Source organism: Phyllobates terribilis, unplaced genomic scaffold (genome assembly GCF_046119375.1).
Source record: "Phyllobates terribilis strain yellow unplaced genomic scaffold, ASM4611937v1 Scaffold_2__4_contigs__length_985480577, whole genome shotgun sequence".
Lineage (NCBI taxonomy): Eukaryota > Metazoa > Chordata > Amphibia > Anura > Dendrobatidae > Phyllobates > Phyllobates terribilis.
This window is the reverse complement of record NW_027362762.1, coordinates 157,871,910-157,893,654: the sequence shown is the minus strand read 5'-3', so window position 1 is coordinate 157,893,654 and position 21,745 is coordinate 157,871,910.

The following is a 21,745-nucleotide window of genomic DNA, read 5'->3' as shown; positions in this document are numbered from 1 at the left end:
TCAGATTGTAGCAAGATATATTTTCTTATCTCTTCTTATCAGATGCAGAACATGATCCAGTATTGATCAACTGTTGCACTAACTACTTATGTACCTTTGTAAGAGCAAACCCTTTGAGGCTTAACTATACATAGGAGAATTAAACTATTGAGGTCGTCTTATACACAGCATACTACTGACGAGTGGATATTTGCGGTTTTATAGTTTGTAACCCTGATATCTGATTCCTGGTATATTGGACTTGAAACCTTTTCATGATTTTTTTCTGATTCAACTTCATTTTGACAGAGAATTAAATCAATCAGATTCAGTGCTGGAGACCTGGGTTCAAATCCCACCAAGGACAACATCTGCAAGGAGTTTGTATGTTCTCCCCGTGTTTGTGTGAGTTTCCTCCGGGTTCTCCAGTTTCCTCCGACACTACAAAGACATACTGAAAGGGAATGTAGATTGTGAGCCCCAATAGGGACAGTGCCGATAATGTCTGTAAAGCGCTGTGGAATATGATGGGGCTATATAAGTGTGTAAAATAAATAAATAAGTTCTAGGATAAAGCCCTCAAACTTTCCAACAATTCTGAAGATCACAGGTTGTTGTGCTGCTAAGATGCCAGCGATCACCTGTAATGTGTGGCAAAACCTGGTAACAAGTGTCCACTGCAGTATCATCTAAGGGATATTAAAGAGAGCCTGACAGCTTATATGTGCTGCCCAACCTCTGGTCAGCGTGTATCAGGCACTGGCTGTACGATCTCAGCCAGGTATGTTTGACCCTGAAACGCTGCAGCATTTCAGAGAAAAACATATATTAATAGCTGCCTGGAACTGAGCAGCGCTGTAGACGAGTTGGACAGGTGGGTACTCTGTGGATGCTCCCTGTCTGCTGCTCAGGAGGTCTCTGCCTACATGCGTATATAGAATTGGCCCAAGGGCCAGAGTTTGACATATATGCCATAGACCATGGTCAGCCCGGGACTTCAATAATTAGAGACTCTCTTTTTAAGTCAGTGTATTCTCTGGCTAATTGTTGCGGATTTGGGTAACTCCCCGAGAGATGGTCCTGTGCTCGATGGTGCCCCTAGTGGTACATCCTGTTGTTGCTCCTCTCATATTATGATGAACGATCATATAGTCCATGAATGAGCATACCACACCTAGTATACAGTATATACTGTAGTATACAGTATGTTGCGCAAATAACAGCGATATACAGAGCATCTGTGGCCTATATAACCGTGCCATACAGTACAACCAAAATCATAAATATACAGTACATCCGACACATCAGTGCCACACAACGATTAAAGAGGCTGTCCGGTCACAAAATATTGATGACTAGTCCATTGTATAGGTCATTAGATTGTGGGGTTCTAACCACCAGCACCCTGACTGATCCGCTGTTATATTATATGTAAGCACATTGAGCAGAGCTGCACTGCACAACTCCTTTCAATGTGCAACAGTCGCAGCTCGGTATCACCGATCAGCTGCTATTTAAAGAAAACAGGACTTGAAGACTAACCATCACCTTCACTTTTTATTTTATAAATCATTAATACATGTGAAAATAAGCAACTTTGCAATATATATTATCAAAGAAATATGATTCTTTCTGACCCTAGACTGATAATTCTTAAAATTCTCAATTCACAGGTAAAATCTGTGTTCAGCGAAGACAGATTTTTACATTACTGGGATAAGAGATGACTGCTGCTACTGATGAGATTCTATGTAGATGTGAGGGGGAGGAGAAGGGAGGAGCGTTCAGTTTAACTCCTCCCTTCATTCTCCATAGAATCTTATCAGTAGCAGCTCCCATCTTCTATCTCAGTAATGTAACATTCTGTCTTCATTGAATACAGATTTTACCCATGAATTGAGAATTTTGAGAATAAACCCTTTTACAGCCTGGGGTGTATTAGTACGCACCAGGCTGTCACCCCCTGTTCAGCGCGGGCTCTGGCGCTGAGCCCGCACTGAACAGGGCACATGTCAGCTGATTCTTACAGCTGACATGTGCCCGCAACAGCCGCGGGTGGAATCGCGATCCACCCGCGGCTGTTAACTAGTTAAATGCCGCTGTCAATCTCTGACAGTGGCATTTAAAAGCGCTGCGCCGGAAGCGCATCACTTACCCTGCTTATTGGTGACCTGTCACGTGATTGTGGGTCACTGATGGGTGGGCATGACAACCCTGGGTCTGCAGCGGACCCCAGTGGTTGTCATGTACTGATCGCTCTGACTGCCACCTAGTGGTCGGCACTCATAGCACAGGAGCATTTCTGCTACACAGAGGTGATCTGCTCGTCATCACCTCTATATAGAAGAGGCGATCAGACAAGTGCTGCTTCTAGTCTCCTATGGAGACTATAGAAGCATGCAAAAAGCGAAAAAAAAAATGTTTTTAAAAATATAAAAAAAAAATAAAAAATATAAAAGTTTAAATCACCCCCCCTTTCGCCCCATTCAAAATAAAATAATAAAAAAAAAAACACACATACACATATTTACAGGGCCGGCACCAGCACCCGGCGCACCAGGGCAAGTGACGGGGCCCTGAGCAGGCAGGGGGCCCACTCGCCGTCGGGCACCCTGCTGCGTTATGGGACCCGTGAGCGGAGGAGAGCGGTGTCAGCGCCCGCTCCCCCCCACTTGCTCAGGGCCCCGGAAGCCGGCGCAATACTTACCTCTTCCCTTGTCTCTGCAGCAGCTCTGGTGTCTTCCGCGTCCTCTGACTGTGACGTCTCAAGTCAGAGGGTGCGGTGACGTCTTTACACCGCGCTCTCTCCTGAGCCGTCACAGCGAAGAGCGGGAAGACGCCGGCAACGCTGAGGAGTCCAGAGCAGTGGCAGCAGGTAAGGAGAGGTGAGGTGAGTATTTGATTTATTTTTTTTAATGTATGGAGGCATTGGGCATTATATGGGGGGTATTACATCCTGCTTGGGGCATTATAAGGAAGGGGGGGAGTGACATACTGCATGGGGTATTATAAGTAAGGGGGGGAGTGACATACTGCATGGGGTATTATAAGGGAGGGGGGAGTGACATACTGCATGGGGCATTATAAGGGAGGGGGAGTGAAATCCTGCATGGGGCATTATAAGGGAGGGGGAGTGACATCCTGCATGGGGCATTATAAGGGAGGGGGGGTGACATCTTGCATGGGGCATTAAAAGGGGGGGGGAGCGACATCCTGCATGTGGCATTATAAGGGAGGGGAGGTGACATCCTGCATGGGGCATTAAAAGGGGGGGAGTGACATCCTGCATGTGGCATTATAAGGGAGGGGGGGTGACATCCTGCATGGGGCATTATAAGGGGGGGAGTGACATCCTGCATGGGGCATTATAAGGAAGGGGTGGAGAGGTGACATCCTGCATGGGGTATTAAAAGGGGGGGAAGTGACATCCTGCATGGGGCATTATATGGGGAGGAGAGGTGACATCCTGCATGTGGCATTAAAAGAGGGGTGACATTCTGCATGGGGCATTAAAAGGGCAGGTGACATCCTGCATGTGGCATTATAAGGGAGGGGGGGTGACATCTTGCATGGGGCATTATAAGGGGGGAGTGACATCCTGCATGGGGCATTATAAGGAAGGGGTGGAGAGGTGACATCCTGCATGGGGCATTAAAAGGGGGGGAAGTGGCATCCTGCATGGGGCATTATATGGGGGGGAAGTGACATCCTGCATGGGGCATTATATCGGGGGAGAAGTGACATCCTGCATGGGGCATTATAAGGGGGGGTGACATCCTGCATGGGGCATTACAAGGGGGGTAACATCCTGCATGGGGCATTATAAGGGGGGAACAGCCTGCATGAGGCATTATGTGGGGGGAACGGCCTGCATGGAGCATTATGTGGGGGCACAGCCTGCATGGAGCGTTATGTGGGGACCAGTATCCTTTATGGAGCATTATAAGGGGGCCAGTATTCTGTATGGAGCCTTATAAGGGGGCCAGTATCCTGTATGGAGCGTTATATGGGGACCAGTATCCTGTATGGAGCGTTATAAGGGGCCAGTATCCTGTTTGGAGCGTTATATGAGGGCCAGTATCCTGTATGGAGTGTTATATGGGGGCCAGTATCCTGTATGGAGCATTATATAGGGACCAGTATTCTGTATGGAGTGTTATATGGGGGCTAGTATCCTGTATAGAGCGTTACATGGGGGCCAGTATCCTGTATGGAGCGTTATATGGGGGCTAGTATCCTGTATGGAGCGTTATATGGGGGCCAGTATTCTGTATGGAGCGTTATATGGGGGCCAGTATCCTGCATGGAGAGTTATATGGGGGCCAGCATCCTGTATGGAGCGTTATATGGGGGCCAGTATTCTGTATGGAGCGATTCGCCGGTTTCTGAGCTATTGTGGAATTTACAATAGATATCTGTAATATAATGTAAGAAGTGAAATCTTTGTCCTTGTGCTATATATATATATTTCTCTGCGGTATCTGTGCATCATGAATCATGGTATGTGTTAAAGGGGCCCACTGAGACTCTTTTGCCTGGGGCCCGCAAAAACCTGGAGCCGGCCCTGCATATTTGGTATCGCCGCGTTCAGAATCGCCCGATCTATCAAAATAAAAAAAGAATTAATCCGATCGGTTAACGGCGTAAAGAGAAAAAAATTCTAACACAACATAGCAATAAAATGCAAAAACGGGAGATTAAAACATCAGATCTACCCCAAAATGGTATCAATAAAAACTTCAGCTCGGCACTAGTGTTGAGCGATACCTTCCGATATCAGGAAATATCGTATCGGATTGGATCGGACCGATACTCAAAAAGTATCGGATATCGCCGATTCCGATACCGGAAACCAATGCAAGTCAATGGGACACTAATATCGGAATGAAAATAAACCCATTCTTTCCTTGTAGGTTAATTCTGCATGAAGTAAAACAACTAAGAATAATGTAGAATGTATTATGCGAAAAGCCGGCAATTCATCAGCGGCATACACCGGTACCCGACAATTTACAACAGAAAGAATAGAGCTTCACACATAGATTAGATAGATAGAAACATGTCAGTCACATATATATGAAGTACAGTGACAGTGTTGCTTACTGTACTTGTCATTTAGTGTAAAGGACTTATTTAAAAAAATAATAGTGTTTTCATGCACCGTCTCTTTAAGAAAGCCGGCCGGCAATTCAGCAGCGGTACCCGACAATTTAGAATAGAAGGAATAGAGAATCATACGTAGATTAGATAGATAGAAACATGTCAGTCACATATATATGAAGTACAGTGACAGTGTTGATTACTGTACTTGTCATTTAATGTTAAAATAAAGGATTTATTTAAAAAAAAATTGGCGTGGGGTTCCCCTTAATTTTAGTCTCTAGCGGAGGTTAAGCAGACGGCTGGGGCAGATGTTTGAAGCCTGGGAAGGGGGTAATACCCACAGAGCTTCCCAGGCTACTAATATCAGCCCCCAGCTGAATACATAGCCTTTACTAGCTATTAAAATGGGGGAACCCCCCAAAAAAATGACGTGGGGTCCCCCCTAATTTAATAGCTAGCAAAGGCTAGGCAGACAGCTGGGGGCTGACATTAATAGCCCAGGAAGGGTGCCATGAATATTGGCCCCCTCCCAGGCTAGAAACACCAGCCGTCAGCCGCCCCAGAAATGGCGCATCCATAGGATGCGCCAATTCTGGCACTTAGCCTCGCTCTTCCCACTGCCCTGTAGCGGTGGCAGTGGGGTAATAGGGCTGGGGTTGATGTCAGCTTATAATGCCAGCTGACAGCAAGCCCAGGTTAGTAATGGAGAGGCGTCTATAAGACACCCCCATTACTAACCCCATAGTCAAAGTTAAAAAAAAAACACAAACACCCAGAATAAAGTCCTTTAATTGAAATAAAGACACAATTCTTTATTGTTCTAAATTAAACCATACTTACCGTCACACCCATTCCAGCTGAAGCCAACGATCTCCTGCAATAAAAGAAAAATAATAAAGCAACCTCATCCTTACCTTTCGATGGTTCCCAGGACAGCTCCAGCTCTGCTACATCGAGATGACAGGCTGGACCGCAGCAGAACGCTGCCATCCAGCCTGTCATCCTGCGGACACTGAGAAGCGCAGGCATGCTTGCGCTCCTCAGTATCTCTCTGTGACGGCATCCAGATGAGCCGACAATGAACTCGGCTCACCTCATGCACGTCACTGACAGCGTGGGAGAATTCTCCTGCACTCAGCGCTTCAGCGTGAGAATTTTCCCACGCTGTCAGTGACGTGCATGAGGTGAGCCGAGTTCATTGGACATGACCTCGGCTCATCTGGATGCCGTCACAGAGAGACACTGAGGAGCGCAAGCATGCCTGCGCTTCTCAGTGTCTGCGGGATGACAGGCGGGGTCCAGCCTGTCATCTCGATGTAGCAGAGCTGAAGCTGTCGTGGGAAACATGGAAAGGTAAGGATGAGGTTGGTTTATTATTTTTCTTTTATTGCAGGAGATCGTTCGCTTCAGCTGGAATGGGCGTGATGGTAAGTATAGTTTAATTTAGAACAATAAAGAATTGTGTCTTTATTTCAATTAAAGGACTTTTTTCTGGGTGTTGTGTTTTTTTTAAATACTTTACTAGAAATTCATGGCGGTCATGTCTAATATTGGCGTGACCCCATGAATTTCGGGCTTAGGGCCAGCTGATAATGCCAAGCTGGCCTTAACCCCTTTATTACCCAGTGAGCCACCGCACCAGGGCCCTGGATGAGTTGGGTACAGCGCCAGAAGATGGCGCTTCTATGAACGCGCCATTTTCCGGGGCGGCTGCGGACTGCAATTTGCAGCGGGTGGGGCCCAGAAAGCTTGGGCCTCCCTGCGCTGCAGATTCCAGCCCCCAGCTGCCTAGTTGTACCTGGCTGGACACAAAAATAGGGCGAAGCTCCACGTATTTTTTTTTTTAATTATTTCATGAAATTCATGAAATAATTAAGAAAAAAAGGGCTTCCCTATATTGTTGTGTCCGGCCAGGTACAAATAGACAGCTGGTGGTTGGGGGCAGCCCGTTCCTGCCTGCTGTACCTGGCTGGACCCAAATATAGTGCGAAGCTCCACGTCAATTTTTTTTTAATTATTTCATGAAATAATTTTTTAAAAAAAGGGCTTCCCTATATTGTTGTGTCCGGCCAGGTACAAATAGGCAGCTGGTGGTTGGGGGCAGCCCGTTCCTGCCTGCTGTACCTGGCTGGACACAAATATAGGGCGAAGCCCCACATCAATTTTTTTTAAATTATTTCATGAATTTCCTGAAATAATTTAAAAAAAATTGACGTGGGGCTTTGCACTATATTTGTGTCCAGCCAGGTACAGCAGGCAGGAACGGGCTGCCCCCAACCACCAGCTGCCTATTTGTACCTGGCCGGACACAACAATATAGGGAAGCCCTTTTTTTCTTTATTATTTCATGAATTTCATGAAATAATTAAAAAAAAAAATACGTGGGGCTTCTCCCTATTTTTGTGTCCAGCCAGGTACAACTAGGCAGCTGGGGGATGGAATCTGCAGCGCAGGGAGGCCCAAGCTTTCTGGGCCCCCCCCCGCTGCAAATTGCAGTCCGCAGCCACCCCGGAAAATGGCGCGTTCATTGAAGCTGGATGCTGTACCTGGCTGGCATACAAAAATATAGCAAAGCCCACGTCAAAATTTTTGGGAAAAATTAATTAAAAAATAAATAATAATTTAGGGACTGCATCTTTATTAACTCCTCAAATGTCATTTAGTGTTAAAATAAAGGATTTATTTAAAAAAAAAATTGGCGTGGGATCCCCCATAATTTTAGTCTCTAGCGGAGGTTAAGCAGACAGCTGGGGCAGATGTTTGAAGCCTGGGAAGGGGGTAATACCCACGGAGCTTCCCAGACTACTAATATCAGCCCCCAGCTGAATACCTAGCCTTTACTAGCTATTAAAATGGGGGACCCCCCAAAAAAATGACGTGGGGTCCCCCCTATTTTAATAGCTAGCAAAGGCTAGGCAGACAGCTGGGGGCTGATATTAATAGCCCAGGAAGGGTGCCATGAATATTGGCCCCCTCCCAGGCTAGAAACACCAGCCGTCAGCCGCCCCAGAAATGGCGCATCCATAGGATGCGCCAACTCTGGCACTTAGCCTCGCTCTTCCACGCTGCCCTGGTGCGGTGGCAGGGGGTAATAGGGCTGGGGTTCATGTCAGCGCCAGCTGCCATGAAGCTCAGGTTAGTAATGATGGGCGTCTATAAGACACCCCCATTACTAACCTACAAAGTGTTAAAAAGAAAAAACACACTACACCCAGAAAAAAATAATTTATTTGAAATAAACCACACCATTTTATTTAATTCTTAGTTTACTAAAAAAAAAAAATAGTTACCTGTCCACGTTCCTGCGCTGATCTCCCATGCACAGCTGTCACATCTGGAGATGGTGACAGCTGTGCATGGCTGCTGTAAGCTCACACTGCCGGGAACACGTCCGCTCCCGGCAGCGGGAGCCACTGACTGAGGTCACCGGAGTGCATTCAGGCAGCGCAGCTCCGGAGATCTCCTTTACGGCACTGCTGTACCGTGGGAATTTCTCACGATACAGCAGGGCCGTAAAGGAGCTGACCGGAGCAGCGCTGCCTGAACTCCGGTGAACCCGCTTATGCAATGACGGGGCTGCTTTACGGCCCCGTCATTCTAGCGGCGGCAGCGGTTCAGAGCGGTCACATTCTATGTGGCTGCTCTGAACTGGAGATCTTCGTGGGACACTCGTGGACTGCTACGGAGGGGTAAGGATTAGAGATGAGCGGTGTTCGACTAGAACTGTTCGCCAATCTCAAATTCGAGCTGTTTTGGGGGGTGTTCGAGTTGTTCGACGAACCCGAACGATTTGCAAAAAATTCGGCTGTTCGAGGTTATGTTCGATAACTGTTCGTGCACCAAAAGCGTGTCCCGCATGTCTGGCGCTATTTAGAGCACCAATCATGCAGGGATTGTCTGCCACTCACTGTAATGCCACAGCCATGGTGGTTGTGGCATTACAGTGATTGCCCAAATCGATGGGAACAGTGCCAACAGTGAAACATGAAAAGCCGGCAATTCAGCAGCGGCATACACCGGTACCCGACAATTTAGAACCGAAAGAATAGAGCTTCACACATAGATTAGATAGATATAAACATGTCAGTCACATATATACGAAGTACAGTGAAAGTGCTGCTTACTGTACTTGTCATTTAGCGTAAAGGATTTATCAAAAAAAATAATAGTGTTTTCATGCACCGTCTCTTTAAAAAAGCCGGCCGGCAATTCAGCAGCGGTACCCGACAATTTAGAATAGAAGGAATAGAGAATCACACATAGATTAGATAGATAGAAACATGTCAGTCACATATATATGAAGTACAGTGACAGTGTTGCTTACTGTACTTGTCATTTAGTGTAAAGGATTTATTAAAAAAAATAATAGTGTTTTCATGCACCGTCTCTTTAAGAAAGCCGGCCGGCAATTCAGCATCTGTACCCGACAATTTATAACAGACAGAATAGAGCTTCACACATAGATTAGATAGATAGAAACATGTCAGTCACATATATATGAAGTACAGTGATAGTGTTGGTTACTGTACTTGTCATTTAGTATTAAAATAAAGGATTTATTATTAAAAAAATTGGCGTGGGGTTCCCCTTAATTTTAGGCTCTAGCGGAGGTTAAGCAGACAGCTGGGGCAGATGTTTGAAGCCTGGCAAGGGGGTAATACCCACGGAGCTTCACAGGCTACTAATATGAGCCCCCAGCTGAATACATAGCCTTTACTAGCTATTAAAATGGGGGACCCCCCCCCAAAAAATGACATGGGGTCCCCCCTAATTTAATAGCTAGCAAAGGCTAGGCAGACAGCTGGGGGCTGATATTAATAGCCCAGGAAGGGAGCCATGAATATTGGCCCCCTCCCAGGCTAGAAACACCAGCCGTCAGCCGCCCCAGAAATGGCGCATTCATAGGATGCGCCAATTCTGGCACTTAGCCTCGCTCTTCCACGCTGCCCTGGTGCGGTGGCAGTGGGGTAATAGGGCTGGGGTTGATGTCAGCTTATAATGCCAGCTGACATCAAGCCCAGGTTAGTAATGGAGAGGCGTCTATAAGACACCCCCATTACTAACCCCATAGTCAAAGTTAAAAAAAACACAAACACCCAGAATAAAGTCCTTTAATTGAAATAAAGACACATTCCTTTATTGTTCTAAATTAAACCATACTTACCATCACGCCCATTCCAGCTGAAGCCAACGATCTCCTGCAATAAAAGAAAAATAATAAAGCAACCTCATCCTTACCTTTCCATGGTTCCCACGACAGCTTCAGCTCTGCTACATCGAGATGACAGGCTGGACCGCAGCAGAACGCCGCCATCCAGCCTGTCATCCCGCAGACACTGAGAAGAGCAGGCATGCTTGCGCTCCACATTGTCTCTCTGTGACGGCATAAAGATGAGCCGAGGTCATGTCCAATGAACTCGGCTCACCTCATGCACGTCACTTACAGCGTGGGAGAATTCTCCTGCACTCAGCACTTCAGCGTGAGAATTTTCCCACGCTGTCAGTGACGTGCATGAGGTGAGCCGAGTTCATTGGACATGACCTCGGCTCATCTGGATGCCGTCACAGCGAGACACTGAGGAGCGCAAGCATGCCTGCTCTTCTCAGTGTCTGCGGCATGACAGGCTGGATGGCAGCGTTCTGCTGCGGTCCAGCCTGTCATCTCGATGTAGCAGAGCTGAAGCTGTCGTGGGAACCATGGAAAGGTAAGGATGAGGTTGGTTTATTATTTTTCTTTTATTGCAGGAGATCGTTGGCTTCAGCTGGAATGGGCGTGATGGTAAGTATAGTTTAATTTAGAACAATAAAGAATTGTGTGTTTATTTCAATTAAAGGACTTTATTCTGGGTGTTGTGTTTTTTTTAAATACTTTACTAGAAATTCATGGCGGTCATGTCTAATACTGGCGTGACCCCATGAATTTTGGGCTTGGGGCCAGCTGATAATACCAAGCTGGCCCTAACCCCTTTATTACCCAGTGAGCCACCGCACCAGGGCCCTGGATGAGTTGGGTACAGCGCCAGAAGATGGCGCTTCTATGAACGCGCCATTTTCCGGGGTGGCTGCGGACTGCAATTTGCAGCGGGGGGGGGCCCAGAAAGCTTGGGCCTCCCTGCGCTGCAGATTCCAGCCCGCAGCTGCCTAGTTGTACCTGGCTGGACACAAAAATAGGGCGAAGCCCCACGTATTTTTTTTTTAATTATTTCATGAAATTCATGAAATAATTAAGAAAAAAAGGCCTTCCCTATATTGTTGTGTCCGGCCAGGTACAAATAGTCAGCTGGTGGTTGGGGGCAGCCCGTTCCTGCCTGCTGTACCTGGCTGGACACAAATATAGTGCGAAGCCCCACTTCAATTTTTTTCAATTATTTCAGGAAATTCATGAAATAATTAAAAAAAAATTGACGTGGGGCTTCGCACTATATTTGTGTCCAGTCAGGTGCAGCAGGCAGGAACGGGCTGCCCCCAACCACCAGCTGCCTATTTGTACCTGGCCGGACACAACAATATAGGGAAGCCCTTTTTTTCTTAATTATTTCATGAAATAATTTAAAGAAAATTGACGTAGGGCTTCGCCCTGTTTTTGTGTCCAGCCAGGTACAACTATGCAGCTGGGGGCTGGAATCCGCAGCGCAGGGAGGCCCAAGCTTTCTGGGCCACCCCCGCTGCAAATTGCAGTCCGCAGCCACCCCGGAAAATGGCGCGTTCATAGAAGCGCCATCTTCTGGCGCTGTACCCAACTCATCCAGGGCCCTGATGCGGTGGCTCACTGGGTAATAAAGGGGTTAGGGCCAGCTTGGCATTATCAGCTGGCCCTAAGCCCAAAATTCATGGGGTCACGCCAATATTAGACATGACCACCATGAATTTCTAGTAAAGTATTTAAAAAAAACACAACACCCAGAAAAAAGTCCTTTAATTGAAATAAACACACAATTCTTTATTGTTCTAAATTAAACCATACTTACCGTCACGTCCATTCCAGCTGAAGCCAACGATCTCCTGAAATAAAAGAAAAATAATAAAGCAACATCATCCTTACCTTTCCATGGTTCCCATGACAGCTTCAGCTCTGCTACATCGAGATGACAGGCTGGACCGCAGCAGAACGCTGCCATCCAGCCTGTCATCCCGCAGACACTGAGAAGCGCAGGCTTGCTTGCGCTCCACAGTGTCTCTCTGTGAGGGCATCCAGATGAGCCGAGTTAATGTCCAATGAACTCGGCTCACCTCATGCACGTCACTGACAGCGTGGGAAAATTCTCCTGCACTCAGCGCTTCAGCGTGGGAGAATTCTCACACTGAAGCGCTGAGTGCAGGAGAATTCTCCCACGCTGTCAGTGACGTGCAGGAGGTGAGCTGAGTTCATTGGACATGAGCTCACCTTATGCACGTCACTGACAGCGTGGGAAAATTCTCCTGCACTCAGCGCTTCAGCGTGGGAGAATTCTCACGCTGAAGCGCTGAGTGCAGGAGAATTCTCCCACGCTGTCAGTGACGTGCAGGAGGTGAGCTGAGTTCATTGGACATGAGCTCACCTTATGCACGTCACTGACAGCGTGGGAGAATTCTCCTGCATTCAGCGCTTCAGCGTGAGAATTTTCCCACGCTGTCAGTGACGTGCATGAGGTGAGCCGAGTTCATTGGACATGAACTCGTCTCATCTTTATGCCGTCACAGCCAGACACTGCAGAGCGCAAGCATGCCTGCGCTTCTCAGTGTCTGCGGGATGACAGGCTGGATGGCAGCGTTCTGCTGCGGTCCAGCCTGTCATCTCGATGTAGCAGAGCTGAAGCTGTCGTGGGAACCATGGAAAGGTAAGGATGATGTTGCTTTATTATTTTTCTTTTATTGCAGGAGATCGTTGGCTTCAGCTGGAATGGGCGTGATGGTAAGTATGGTTTAATTTAGAACAATAAAGGATTGTGTCTTTATTTCAATTAAAGGACTTTATTCTGGGTGTTTGTGTTTTCTTTTAACTTTGACTATGGGGTTAGTAATGGGGGTGTCTTATAGACGCCTCTCCATTACTAACCTGGGCTTGATGTCAGCTGGCATTATAAGCTGACATCAACCCCAGCCCTATTACCCCCTGCCACCGCTACAGGGCAGCGTGGAAGAGCGAGGCTAAGTGCCAGAATTGGCGCATCCTATGAATGCGCCATTTCTGGGGCGGCTGACGGCTGGTGTTTCTAGCCTGGGAGGGGGCCAATATTCATGGCTCCCTTCCTGGGCTATTAATATCAGCCCCCAGCTGTCTGCCTAGCCTTTGCTAGCTATTAAATTAGGGGGGACCCCACGTCATTTTTTTGGGGGGGTCCCCCATTTTAACAGCTAGTAAAGGCTATGTATTCAGCTGGGGGCTCATATTAGTAGCCTGGGAAGCTCCGTGGGTATTACCCCCTTCCCAGGCTTCAAACATCTGCCCCAGCCGTCTGCTTAACCTCCGCTAGAGACTAAAATTAAGGGGAACCCCACGCCAATTTTTTTTAATAATAAATCCTTTATTTTAATACTAAATGACAAGTACAGTAACCAACACTATCACTGTACTTCATATATATGTGACTGACATGTTTCTATCTATCTAATCTATGTGTGAAGCTCTATTCTGTCTGTTATAAATTGTCGGGTACAGATGCTGAATTGCCGGCCGGCTTTTTTAAAGAGACAGTGCATGAAAACATTATTATATTTTTTAATAAATCCTTTACACTAAATGACAAGTACAGTAAGCAACACTGTCACTGTACTTCATATATATGTGACTGACATGTTTCTATCTATCTAATCTATGTGTGAGGCTCTATTCCTTCTTGTCTAAATTGTCGGGTACCGGTGTATGCCGCTGCTGAATTGCCGGCCGGCTTTTTTAAAGAAAGCGTCTTCTGAGCAGTTTGTCAGCTTTTGGACACCTTTGAAGGTGTTTTCTATGTGTTTCTATGTGTTTTTGTTTGCCTGCCATTGGTTTTAACGGTGTTCGACGGTGTTCTAAGGTGTTCGACGAACAGTTCGACGAACAGTTCCTCGAACATCCCGGTGTTCGACGAACCGAACCGAACCCGAACACTACGGGGGTGGCTCAACACTAGTAAGTATAAGGTTGTGGTTTATTATTTTATATTTTATTACAGGAGATCGATGGCTTCGGGGAATTAGGTGTCTAGGTGAGTATAGGTGTCGTTTTTTATTTTTTACTTTATTTTAGGTGGCGATCGGCGGGGACAGGTAATGTATAAACTAATTTATTGTAGGTAACCACTGGCCACCAATGACATGTATTTAAAATTTATTGGGGACACAGTAGGGCAATTTAAATAGCAGGATCAGGCTGATGGGAGCTACTGCTCCCATCGAGCTGATCCTGCTGGCACGAGTGGACCGGGGACAGACATAGGCCGATGGGAGTAGTAGTGTCACATCGGCCTATGTCTGCCTGCACGCACACACATCGCACAGACACCGCACACACTCGCAGACATCGCACAGACACCGCGCACACCCGCACACATCGCACAGACATCGCGCACACCCGCACACACCAATCATGACGGGCTGATGGTCTGGGAGGTGAGGCTGACCTGTGTGGCCGTGGGAAAGTTCATGTGAGTTCATGCAATGCAGTCAAGCATGAACTCACATGAACCCTCTGAGGGCACCGCGGCTACTTCAAATGAACAGCTGATCAGCATCACCTGATACCTCAGCTGTTCATTTGAAATAACCGGCGGGAAAGTGCAGCACAGAACGGGAAAGCCGGCGGTGAAGTCTTTTCACTGCCGGCTTCCCCGCCCGGGTCCTTCGCTCCCCGCTCCTTGGTGCTACGCTCCCCGCCCGGTCCTAACTTACGATCGGGATGGGAGGTGGCGAGGGGAGCGGAGGATCGGGGTGGGAGGCTGCGGGGAAGCAGTATGGGGCCGTGTGATTGTTTAAAAGCCGGCGGCTTTTTACCGCCCGCCGGCTTTTAAACAATCAGGAGAATTCTCCCACGCTGGGATGGCATTCTGATGACAGGCTGGATCCCAGCTGAGCGCTGCCACCCAGCTTGTCATCCTTCAGAGAGACTGCAGAGCGCAGGCATTATGGGAACTTCCGATTCCGGTATTCGATATTGTAAAAGTATCGGAATTAAGTATCGGAATTCCGATACTGCGAATATCGGCCGATACCCGATATTTCAGTATTGGAATGCTCAACACTACTCGGCACGCAAAAAATAATCCCTCACCCAGCCCCAGATCCCGAAAAATGGAGACGCTACGGGGCTTGGAAAATGTCGCCATTTTTTTTTTTAACCAAACTTTGGAATTTTTTTTCACCACTTAAATAAAAAAGAACCTATACATGTTTGGTATCTACGAACTCGTAATGACCTGGAGAATAAGAATGGCAGGTCAGTTTTAGCATTCAGTGAACGTGGAAAAAAAAAAAAAAAAAAAAATCTGTGGTATTGCACTTTTTTTGCAATTTCACCGCACTTGGAATTTTGTTTCTATTTTCCAGTACACGATATGGTAAAACTAGTAATGGCGTTTAAAAATACAACTCAACCCGCAAAAAATAAGCCCTCACCTGGCCATATTGACCAAAAAATAATAATGCTATGGCTCTGGGAACAAGGGGAGCAAAAAAACAAAAATGCAAAAACGGAAAATCCCAGGGTCCTTAAGGGGTTAAAGATCAGTCCTGGAGGAGAAAGAAGCAAATTTCTTTGATAAGAAACTTTGTAATATACTGTATCTTATTTAATGTGTTTCACTGATTTATGAGAAGAAAATGAAAACAATGTTTACACTTTAAGTAGTACCAAACATTGTAGCTCCATACATAAAATAATTTAATAGCAGTGCACTGCACACGTAAGATCAAAGTTAATATTAAGATTGAAAATAGTTAATATCATTAAAATTAATCTTTCACCAGGTTTTTGCCACCTAATCTGAGAGCAGCATAATATAGAGGCAGAGACCCTGATTCCAGCAATGTGTCACTTACAGTGCTGCTTAGTGTACATTTCATAAAATCATTGTTTAATCAACAGGAGATTATCATTAGGGGAGTACTAAACCTGCAGCTAGGTAGTCCTCCATATTAACGAGCTCGGTATAACTCCACCCCCAACACTGATTGGCAGCTTTCTGCCTATGCACAGTGTACACAGAAAGTTGACAATCAGTGGTGTGAGTTATACAGAGCATTAAAGAACTGCTAGGTCTGCAGCAGAAAAAACAGGGATTTTTATCAAAATGACTGCAAGCAGTCCAGCAAGTGATACATTGCTAGAAATAGGGTCTCTGCCCCTTCATTATGCTGTTCTCAGATGGGGTAATAAGAGCCTTCCCTCCGAGTATGTGAACACAATGTCTTTTTTAGGTGGGCGTCTGCCTGGAACGCATGTGAAAAAGCGCTGAACAATGCCATAAAGAATAAACTTAATGTCAAAACAACTTTCTACACATTCCGTCTTTTCTATCTTCTTTTAACTGCCTCTGGCTTCGAAAACCAAGAAGCGGCTAAAAGAACTGTCTGGTTCATTCTTAGAAATTGGCACTTTGTTATATGTAAAATAGAAAAACATAAAAAAACGCCTAAATGATGCCGTGTGCACATATCCTAATAGAGTATTTGTGAATAGTGTTTATCAACTAGAACTTTTTTTTAAACCTAAACTGATTGATCCATCATTTCCCAATTTTAGAAAAAGACGTGGAGGGGGGACAATTCATCACAAGGGGAATTTTTAAAGTCACTTTTGCTTGTGGCTGTGTTCATTTGTGAAAAGTTTCTCAGAATAACAAATGTTTGATACATTTTTGGCATTTCTAGATTTAACACGTCTGTATATGGATGTATTTTTTACACTTGTACTTAATAACTCTATGGGAGTGAGAATTGTGTATTTTGTTACAGTCCTTTTTTTAAAAAAAAATATACTAATATATAAATCTGGCTTAGACCCATTTGCTGAGCTAACAACACACCGCATTCTCGCTCACTTTTTTAAAATTCGCAAGAGTGGCGTAAAATTATAAAAAGTCAACATTTTTTGCACAATGATGAAAAAAAAAAAACCTTAATAAATTTCCTCAATATCTTTTTCCAGAATTGCATTTGCTTGAAAAATAACTAACTAGATAAGTGATCTTGGTTTATTTATTTTGGCATCACCAAGATTAAAGATTGGCTGCAGTGGTCACAAGTTGTAGATGCTACATCTTTGCAGTACTGTCAGTAAGGAGCAGCAGAGAGGTGGCGCTGTAGTGCCCAATGAGTAACTAATCCTTTTTTTTTTCAAACATTACCTACCCTAGGTCCATTTTTTTTTCAAACCCATAAAGGAAAATGTATAGAACTCTTTTTTGACCAACACTTTATGGTGCTTATACACTGTAAGGGTTCGTGCAGATGACCATAATAAGCAGATGAGTGCTATCGGTTGTTTTGATGGATAGCACTCAACTTGTTATTCTATGGGGCCATGCACTTGTCCAATCTTTTTTCCTCCACCAAATTGTAGCATGCGCGAATTGCCTCCAATTGGATGGCACTTGGCCATTAATGTTTATAGGTCCATGGAAAACATCAGACCGCACTCGGATGACATTGATTTCAATGGACAGACTAAAGAAAGAATGTTGAGAAACTTTTTTTCTTTTTGCTCCAACTCCGAGAAAATTGGATCACACTCTGATCACCCTCTGATTAGATGTAGAGAAAAACAGTTGTATGACCCTAACCTATTGTAATTTGTGTCCTTTATGGCCACAGTCTATGGAGGATAGCATATGGCCTGACGACAGTCACAGTAACCTGCAATTATACCACAATTCTTACATGATCAAAAATCTCCATAGAACCTTGGTGGCCATTTATTCATGTAAAAAGTTCCTACATTGCAGTTTATATGTGTGTGCCTTATTTTTGTAGAGATCTTTCACCAGCCCTTATGAATAGGTAACTCATTGTATTGGAATAAATTCCCCATGAATGCTCACTTTGTAAAGCGCACATCATGCTCCATCTATGGAAACAGAACCAGATTAAAATAAAAACGTTCCACTAGAGACTGAACATTCCCTGTACAGGAGGCACATTTATTCATGTTAATGACATGAAAATATAGCATACAAAGGTGTCTACATGGAATAGAGAAATGCGGGCATGTGTGTGGTTCACTAGGAGGGAAAAGCATTAAGAGGAGGGGTCAGGTGGGACCAAGCTGATTCTCTGCCATCTGTCTAGTTCTCTAAAACTCAGTGGAGAACTCTAGACCTATGGCTCTGTTCACGAGGGGAGAGATTTAGACCTCTCAGGATATATCCCAGTGTAGGCCACACCTGAGCACTGCCGTACACCCCCAAGAGAAACGCGGTATTCTTTTCTTTATGCTAATTTGGGATGAGTGCCATCACTGCATCTGTGGGCAGACTGATGCTTGCTGTGCCTCATAACTACGGTATATCATCTTTATAGGACCTGGAATTAACTTAAGTCAGTAGCAAGTGTAAAGCAGTCATAGGTTTAAATATGAGCAAGTACAACATCTGCAAGGAGTTTATATGTTTGTGTGGGTTTCCTCTGAGTTCTCGGGTTTTCTCCCACTCTCCCTAAAGCCACTAAATAAAAACAGAGATTTTTCTTTGGCCCTATTCTTAGGAGTTTAAGGTCAACTCAATGACTGGAAGGTGCCCAGAGTTTGTGGCTGCAAAACAAGCCGAAATCATCTGTCAAGCAAGGTGTAGGAAAGACTAGATGCAACACAAAGGAAAGGGGGAAACGGGGGCCCAGACTCTAGGGAAAGGGGGTAGTGGAGACCTCCTAGGCTGACTTATATCACCCTGTCTCCCCTAACATCCCCATATTGGTTCCGCACAAATCGCCGCACAGGAACCTCGCCCTGTCTTTCCCTGGCATTTGGCCCTGGCTAGGGAAGAGAGGGGATGAGCACTAGTCGATCCCTACTGACAACTAAAGGCAACAAGAGAGAACAAACAAGTGAAGATAGCTTAGCTTTAGTCGACTTTAGAGAGATGAACACACGTCCTCTTAGCACCAGAGAGGAAGAAGTACTGCACTAGCTCCAAGCCTTCACAAGGGGTCATGTGAGTATCGCTGGCACCTCACTCTAGCAAACAGGGTGTCGGCAATGCCAAATGAAGAGATCTCCTGCAACCAACTGCAGGGCGACTGTCTGTCACTTATGACACACCCGTGACAGTACCCCCCTCCTCTACGAGTGGCCTCCGGACACTCAGGACCGGTTTCTCAGGATAAGAGGTGCGGAATGAATAAACCAACCTGGGAGCGTTCACCTCTGATGCTGAAACCTACATCCTCTCCTCTGGACCATAACCCTTCCAGTGCACCAAGTATTGTAGAGAACGACGTTGGAGACGAGAATCTACAATCCTCAAAATCTGGAACTCCAGATTGCTAACAACCATTACTCGGGGCGGTGGTAGAGGTGAGAGCTCAAGAGGTTCCACATATTTCTTGAGTAAGGACCTGCGGAACATGTTGTGGACCTTAAGGGCCTGAGAAAATTCAAGATGGAATGCTCCTGGGCTGATGACGGCGGTTATTTTATAGGACCAATAAACCTAGGTCCCAGCTTCCAAGAAGGAACTTTCAATCTTATATTCTTGGTAGACAACCACACAAAGTGGTCCGGACCTGGCAAGCGTTTTCTGTCAGCCATACCTTTATACCTGTCTCCCATTATCTTTAAATTACTCAGAACACCCCACCATACCGAGGAGAGCGACAAAGCAAACCGTTCCTCCTCAGGAACTCCCGAAGCTCCTCCCCCACTAAAAGTACCAAACCGTATGCACCGAAAAACGGTGACCTGCCAGTGGATTCTTGTCGATGATTATTAGTGGCAAATTCTGCCAGCGGTAAGAAGGATGCCTAACCCTCCTGATTTTCGGAGACAAAACACCTTAGGTAGGTCTGCAAATTCTGATTGACACGTTCGGTCTGTCCATTCGACTGAGGGTGGAAGGCAGAGGAAAAGGAGAGCTGCACCCCCAGTCAAGAACAGAATGCTTTCCAGAACTTGGAATCAAATTGTGTTCCCTAATCTGACACCACATTGGAGGGAACCCCATGAAGCTTCACAATCTCATTTATGAACACCTGAGCAAGTGTCTTGGCATTTGGAAGTGCAGGTAATGCGAACAAGTGAACCATTTTACTGAACCTATCTACTACTACCAAAACCACCATTTTGCCTGCAGAAACTGGTAGGTCAGTAATAAAATCCATGGACAAGTGTGTCCATGGCCTACTAGGGATAGGTAGCAGAAGAAGAGTACCAGACAGATGGGTATGCAAAACCTTAGAACGCGCACAAATACTACAAGCAGATACGTGTTCAATCACATCTCAATGCAACCCCGGCCACCAAAAATGACGAGAGAGGAGCTCTGTGGTTGCCTGCCCACCTGGCGAGCACAGCGTTAAGATGTTCTTTAATAACCTTACAGCACAGATTGGATGGTACGAATAACCTTCCTGGAGGGCAGGAGTTCAGGATATGATGCCAAAATAACTACCCGCTTCTGCAATATTGGAGCAGAGTTCTAATGGTCACTGCCACCAGGGAAGCTCTGGGACAAAGCATCAGCCTTGACAATTTTGACCCCTGGACGAAAAGTGACAATAAAAGTGAACCTAGTAAAAAACAGGGACCTTCTGGCTTGCCTAAGGTTGAGACGTTTAGCTGACTGGAGAGATGACAGGTTCTTATGGTCTGTAATAACAGTAATAGGATGGACAGCCCCCTCCAGCCAATGTCGCCATTCTTCGAACTCCAATTTGATCGCCAAGAGTTCCCTATTACCCATGTCATAATTTCTCTCAGCTGAAGACAATTTTTTTGAAAAGAAGGCGCATGGACACCATTTACCAGGGGACAGACCCTGAGACAACACAGTCCCAACCCCCACATCCAACGCATTAACTTCCACAATAAAGGGCTTGGAAACATTGGGTTGACTGAGTATAGCTGCAGTGGCAAAATAATTATTTAAGGAAGAAAAAGCCTGGAGGGAGGACTCCGACCATTTTGAAAAATCAGACCCCTTCTTAGTCATATTAGTAAAGGGTTTCACAACTACTGAGTAATTTTGGATGAATTTGCGGTAAAAATTAGTAAAGCCCAGAAAACGTTGTAGAGCCTTCAGGTTCTCAGGATGGTCCTAATCAAGAACTGTACGGATCGTCTCCGGATCCATCCAAAAACCCGAAGAAGACAACAAGTACACCAAAAACTGCACCTCCTAAATGGCGAAGACACATTTTTCCAGTTTGGCATAGAGTTGGTTATCCCTTAATATCTGGAGCACCTGTTTAACATGCCACCGATGTGCCTAAAAATCAGGTGAGTAAACCAACATATCGTCCAGATAGACCACCATAAACCTCCCCACCAAATGATGGAAAACATCATGCATGAAATGCTGAAATACCGCAGGTGCGTTGGTCAAACCGAAAGGCATAACCAGACTCTCGAAATGCCATTCAGGGGTATTGAACGATGTTTTCCATTTGTCCCCTTCCCTCATTCTAACCAGATTGTATGCTCCCCTTAAATCCAACTTAGCTCCTACAACCTGGCTGAACAAATCAGAAATCAGAGGAAGAGGGTATGGATCTTGGA